Here is a 5,067-nt window from a genome sequence, read left to right on the forward strand (position 1 = left end):
ATTAAAAAAACAAGATGAATGATATAATGCTATCTATGTATAATCTAAATGTTTGTATACTCAAAGCAAGTGTTGAATCGATTTACTAATTGACTGCATGTACAGAATATATCGCTGGGTGGAAACAGGCTTAGCAGTTGTTGGCCGCCTGTGTGTGTTTGTTTGTGTGTGTGTGTTTGTGTGTGTGTGTGTGTGTGTGTCTGTGTGTGTGTGTGTCTGTGTGTGTGTGTCTGTGTGTGTGTGTGGGTGTGTGTCTGTGTGTGGGTGTGGGGCTGCCCGATTTTGGATGATAATGTGATTTTTGTGCACAGAGCGGAGATGATTTTCTCCCCCGGTTCCTGTGGTAATGAATTGTTTCCTCTCCAGTCTCATCGTGCCGGTGAGACTAGCCACGCTTCTGTTATTTATGATTTTTTGTGTCCAGGCGGCGGGATGATCGGGTAGTTGTCATTGCAGTGGTACCTTCATATTGTTCTTGTTGGTGGTTTGTCCAAACACAGCGTGCACAGGGTCCTTGCACACAAAGAAGTGCAAGGCTTTTTCTTTTCTTCAATGTTCAAAAAACGTTTTTTCAGATCTTTGGTTGGATTTATTTCCTTCATTCTGACTCATTTCATCATTGATTTTTAAGACAATGTCAAGGCTTTTTGTCTCAAAAATCTCTTGTCAATGTTTAAAGTAGTTCCAAGCGGCCACACTTCAACACCACCGCCATGGACAGGGAAGACGTGATGAATTGTACTTACCGGGGCTTATGGGGCACACCTTCAGACAGGATCTCCTATGGCAAACGGAAGTATTTATGAAGATTGGTAAGACAAGTATGAATCAATTGAAATTGCCGGGGGAGTCTCCCAATCCCGAAAAGAAAAGTGAGGGGAACACTCCCTCACATGTTCCTTAGGGCTGCGACTTAACGGAGTTCACTGTCACAGAGGAGAGAAGAAACTAGAAAATATTCACATTTAACAAGCTGACATCAGAGAGAAAAAAGAATGACTCGAACCGATTAATTGAGACACAACCTGTTGGCGATGAATATAATATTTACTACTACTAGATTTGATCGATTCATCTTTGCAGCCCTAGTGTTCATCATCGTCGTGGATGCTACTTTAGGGCTAATTTGTTAAGTGTCCTTTTTAAATTAGCTTATTCTGACACAGTGCCAAATTGGGATTGAAGTCGGATTAATCATGCAGCCCTACATCCCCCACACACACACACACACACACACACATTTTGAAGTGAGGTGTGTGTGTGTATGTGTGTTTACATTGTGGTCAGTTGTGGGAGAAGATTGCCCTTCTTCTCCTTGTTGTCTGTGCTGAGCCAATCTCGGCCCTCTCCACTCCATGTTCAACATGAAAAGAACTGGATATTATTGCTATTACTATTATTATTAATAATATTACATTAATTATTGTTGTGTTTTATGTAGATCCAGTTTTTATTCCCCCCCCCCCCTCCCCTCCCCAGACATATTTACTGCCTTTTCTCTTATTTATTACAACTGCTGTTTTCCCTCTGAAAACTTTAGCTATCCATCAGAGACTGTGTGTGTGTGTGTGTGTGTGTGTGTGTGTGTGTGTGTGTGTGTGTGTGTGTGTGTGTGTGTGTGTGTGTGTGTGTGTGTGTGTGTGTGTGTGTGTGTGTGTGTGTGTGTGTGTTATTTTTGGTTCTTGGCTCACGTAACTGCTTTAAAACTGTAACTTGCAAGCCTTCTATGTGCCTCTGTACAGAAAACTGTGTGTTGTAACACACATGTTGCCTCTCCCGTCATATCGGCGTCCTCTCACTTCACACTCACGTGACCCGAATTCCACTTCCTGTTTGATTTCATCACTTTGTGTTTCTCTGTGGACATTAGCGGTGATTTTTTTGTTTTTCTTCAACTCCTTTGTACTCATCTCTGTTGTTGTCTATGCTCTTGGTTTTCTTTTGCACGTTGGTTTCTGATGGCGGGAAGCTTCGAGTCCGTAGAGCTCGGCTGACGCCTTTAGCTGTTATGTCCTACTCCTAATGACGAAATGGGGAACTTGAAAATACTGTAAGTGGCAGGACGGCATGGTATTGTCACAGTTGGAATGAAAATTGCCATCCTCTTCTTGCCTATAAATGTTTTGCTTCTGGGTCATCACTTGTTGTTTTGATGCATTTGTGTCTGTCTTCAGTCCATTTTCGCCGAGCGTTGTTCGATCGTGTCGAAGGGGTTTGATCGTTGCTTTGAGGCTCAATCTGTCATTTGAAAGAGGCAAAAAGGATTTTTTTTAACATGTATCATTGCAGGACGCTATCACAGATTTTGAACATGAAAATACATTTCTAAATAGATTAGATTTGTCTTTTAGTCGTGTGAGCATTTACAGAAACAACGCCCTATTCTATATAATTTTTTTAATCAGGTACCTTCAAAACAGTCCAACAGTGTGTAAAAATAACAGAGATTATTATTGTTTTATAAAATATATATATATATATGTGTATAAAAAATAATAATTGTCCACCCTCTGCATATTCTTAACCTTTTAAAAAATAGTTTGGGCATATATTCATTTTCTCTTTTAGCTCTAGTTTGGTCTCCACCATCTCCTTATGGGAACATCTGATTCTTCAGTTAGTTAAAGGACAATTCTGGTTAATTTCAACATGTAGCTCAGTTTTTTTTTTTTATGTGCAGTGCTGTCAGTAGAGAGACAAATGGAAACAGTCGGTGGTTTAAATGTTTTTTAGACTCTAAACATGCTCAAAATGTCATTAAACATGCCCCCATGTGCAGTTATTTCTTCTGAGTGAACACAGGGAATCTGACTGCAGTAGATGTGACAGAAAGGCATGAAAGTTGTGACGATCTACTAGTGTGCACTTTACTGGAAAACGGAATAAACAGAAGTATGTGCACTAGCTGAATTAACACAACTTTTATACCTTTCTCTCACATCTCCAGCAGTCAGATTCACAGATTGGCTAAGCACCGGTAACGACATTTTGAGCATGTTAAAAGGCTAAAAACAGGTTTAAACTTGCCCTGTTGAAGCATGTTGGGTGCTAACTCTAACAGTAGGATAACTGTAGAATGTAGACAGCACCATTCTGTTTTCATTTTTGTTGCTACTGACAGCACTACTCATTAAAAAAAACAGAGCTACGTGTTGAAATCGACCAGAATTTTCCTTTAATGCTCGGCTATGTTCACCAGCTAGTCTCTAACTTTGTTTCTCTGCCGTTCAGTGCTGAGCAGGTAGGGTACAGTTGGTTTCTTAAAGTTTTTTTAGAGCTAAAAATAGCTGCCTGCGAGTCCAAGCGATTGGACACGCCTACTCAAAAGTGATTACATCATTTAATTTTCTAGATTTATTTACTATTTCATTCATACATTACACTATTTTTGTGAACCCAAAAGCATTTGTAAACTCATTTCAAGCACCAAAACAATTGAGTGTGTTTACATTTTCATAAGAGATTTGAGAAATTTCAAATAGCGAACATCCACTTTTCAACTTTAGGGCCAAATTATCTTTTTACACATTTCTCTGGAACAAATGTGGGCCACACTACACAGAAAGCTGAGTTTGTCCTGAACATTTTGATATGAAACACACAGGAATCTGGTTATATACAAATATCCTTAATATGTGAATTTGAAAAGGACCATCCTTACCTCAGAGGGTTAATATAAAAAATATTGATGAATGCCGCTTTCAGTCATTTTTTCTCATGCTGTTAATGGGTTTACTTCATAAATATAAACAGCAGTAGAATAAAAAGAGAATTTCAATTTTTAATCATGTTCATTATCATTAAAGGTGCAGAAGGTAAACCCTATAAAACTAACTTACTGTCATATTTGCTGAAACCTGAGTAGAACTACATGAAGCAGGTAATTAAAAAAATAATCTGCAGCTCCCTGTTTGGATGCACCAATCAGGGCCAGCGGGGGTGTCTAACTGCATGTTAATCACTGCTCATGCACACACATTCGTCTCCCTTGGGGGGGGGGGGAGGAGGTTATGACACCGTTTTGGGCTTAAGCATAAAGGGGGGAGGAACTGAGGAGTTGTTGATGTTTACATATTTTTGGCTAAGTCCTGGATCTTTGCAATCCTACGTATGGCACCTTTAATATTCTTCCTGTCAGCAAATCGTCAAACACAGTAAATGTAGTTGTAGTCTCTCATAGTATCTAGCTGTCTGGATTTACCCTGCAGAGACCTGAGGACCAGGTAACCATAGTCCTCAGATTGGACAGATAGTCTAGCTAGCTGTCTGGATTTACCCTGCAGAGACCTGAGGACCAGGTAACCATAGTCCTCAGATTGGACAGATAGTCTAGCTAGCTGTCTGGATTTACCCTGCAGAGACCTGAGGACCAGGGAACCATAGTCCTCAGATTGGACAGATAGTCTAGCTAGCTGTCTGGATTTACCCTGCAGAGACCTGAGGACCAGGGAACCATAGTCCTCAGATTGGACAGATAGTCTAGCTAGCTGTCTGGATTTACCCTGCAGAGATCTGAGGACCAGGTAACCATAGTCTTCACATTGGACAGATAGTCTAGCTAGCTGTCTGGATTTACCCTGCAGAGATCTGAGGACCAGGGAACCATAGTCCTCAGAAATCCACCCAAGGTTAGAACGTTAACACAAAGAACGAGGAAGGTGACGGACTTCAGGCCGAATGAGAGACATCTGGCAGAATTCCTGACAGCACCTAAACAATCCTTGTATGTAACGTCTGTCGATATAGACTACTGTAGTTGTAAAACACAAAAGGAGTACAGATTGGGCCTTTATAAAAAACAATACCAAGTTGTACTGTCTCGGGTTCAGTATCAGCGTTAGCATTTTTAACTTTTTGACATAATATTCTGTTTTTGCCACAATTCAAAACAATCCTTTTTGACCTTTGTCCAGTTGGTTTGAACACGTTTAACAGGGAGTTCCCTGTTTATAGCACACTAACTTTCCTTTCACCCTTCCCACCATAATCTGCTTCGGGCTGGGCTTTGAGCTCACTGCCCGCCAGGGAACTCTCAAACAAATGGCTCATAAAGCCTTTTCGTAATGC

The sequence above is a fragment of the Etheostoma cragini genome, chromosome 21, assembly GCF_013103735.1.
Source record: "Etheostoma cragini isolate CJK2018 chromosome 21, CSU_Ecrag_1.0, whole genome shotgun sequence".
In the NCBI taxonomy this organism is placed as follows: domain Eukaryota; kingdom Metazoa; phylum Chordata; class Actinopteri; order Perciformes; family Percidae; genus Etheostoma; species Etheostoma cragini.